Consider the following 2,173-nt stretch of genomic DNA (forward strand, 5'->3'; position numbering starts at 1 on the left):
AGGAGACTCTATTTGTAATCAAAATAAAACTGCATGTGCACAGTGCCCATTAGAGATCCCCATAAAATGGAGCTGGGTTGTCTCTTCTCTGTCTCCTTGCAGGTTATATTTCAACACAGATCACAAAAGATGAAGTGCCCTGATCGTGGGAGGCTTTGACACAGCCAGGAATCAACTCAGGCCCTCCCTGCAGAAAACACAGAGCTGAAATCTATTTTCAAAGCTGTGCTTTGGAAGGACAGACATTCCCAGGAGCACTGCACTCCCCAGTCCTGAGTGGTTTTGCAGGGGAAGATGTGACTGGGGACAGTATCTGACCCAGTATTTGATGCAAGCAGAACTTCTACAGGCTCTTCTGTGTCTGTTAACACATATTAAATCACTTTTTCATAGGACAGAGACTTGGCAGTTCTCTGAAGAGCCATCTTCTCCTTTCTTGCTCATGTAATTCCACACTTGGGGAGACCTTGTGGTGCTCTTCAAAAGGGATAAATGTGAAAAGCACAAGGAAAATCCATTCTTTTACAGTGTTTGCAGTATCTCCTTCTACCAAGGGATACCATGAAGGTCAAGCAACTTGAGAAATGAGATAGCTCTGTAGCTTGGTGAAAGATTTGTCATCTCTCTAGCACGCCACACTGAATTACATGGTTTCCATTTCACTGGGAATTTAGTCCTTGCATCCATTGTGTGAGTAGAAATTTACTGTAAGTCCTGGAAGGACTCCTCTTGTAACAGCTACTCTCCATGAGCTCTCAGACCTTACAGAAAAAACCCCCTGACTTCTTGCTGCTCTGTTTCCAGTAAATGTTTCAGCCACTCTCATTTCAGCCCTAGAAGCAGTAGATATGGAAGGAGATTCCCCTCACGGGGTAATTACATACTGCCAGTTCCAAGCATCTGATTCTCCAATACTTCTCAAAACACTCTTGTTCAGATCATGCACTTACTTGGTTTAACACTGAGCCTCGTTCCTTTGCCAAACTGCAACCTTCCATAGTTGCTTCCTGAATTCACACATCATTTAATTCCTTTGCAAAAACCCTTCCTGTTCTGCAAATGCACACAAAACAGGAGAACTCCTGCTCTCTGATGATTTCTGGACAGGAGTGAACTCAGATAATCCCATCCCAGACTTATTGAACCTGACAAAGAAAATCTAGGCATATCTTTGGCATCTCAATAAAATGTTTCCATTCTGCAAGCTACCTGGACAGGAAAACACTTCCATCCTAACTGCAGGCCTCCGTTCCTTGTTCCTCACTAAGAATTCAGAAAATATCTGCTCACTGAAATATAAAGAAGAGAAAGAGCTCTTGCCTTGCAGTCAGGTAATTAAGCACCCTCCTAATGAGTTTCTGTGATGGATATGCCCCTTTCAGCTATTCCTTGCATATCCTCTGTGGTTCAACACACATTTAAGTGGATGACTTGCTTATGGGAGGTTTTCAGAAATGCAATAATGAAGATGGCCTGATTGCAGCCCCATGCAGTTGTCCTCCCTGCATCCAGTCAGGGCACAAATCACTCACTGCATCCTGAATAAGATCCGGATCAAACCAAGCCTGTAGCTGAATTAACCTACCCATTGTGGTGCTCACTCAGGTGAGCCTTGGATTTCCTCCTGGCATTTTCTCCCTATGACTTTGCATTACCAGCATTCTCCCCTCCTCCAGTATTTCCTGATATTTGGAAAAGAGAAATGCTTGTCACAGAATTCAGCAGAACCACAGATTCTCACCTGTGAATCGAAGGCAAAATCTGACAGAAACCCCATGCTGATCATAAGTCAGGAATCAGGACTTACTAAGACATTTACCCTGACCTGTACATAACACAGGCAGGAAAAGCGAGTGTAAGACTGCTGCAGTGTTTGAGATTGTCACAACTGAAGAAGAATTACACTCTGCGGATCTGCATGATAGGCCAATAATTGGATCTGAGTACATTTGCAAAATATCTGGCAGAGTAGGAAGGTAAACAGGGAAGAAGAGCTGCTTCCTTAACCAGATTACACTTAATTGTCACAGCTGTGTTCCCTGTCCAAATATCTGCTTTCTTCCTCCTACAGTTGCCCTGCTTGAGAGTTCTCTACAAAAATAATCTCTGAAGTTTGAACTTTATAGTTTCTCAGCTAAAAGCATGCTGGTGAGTCACAGGACCTGCCTATAAA

Source organism: Corvus moneduloides, chromosome 26 (genome assembly GCF_009650955.1).
Source record: "Corvus moneduloides isolate bCorMon1 chromosome 26, bCorMon1.pri, whole genome shotgun sequence".
Classification (NCBI taxonomy): domain Eukaryota; kingdom Metazoa; phylum Chordata; class Aves; order Passeriformes; family Corvidae; genus Corvus; species Corvus moneduloides.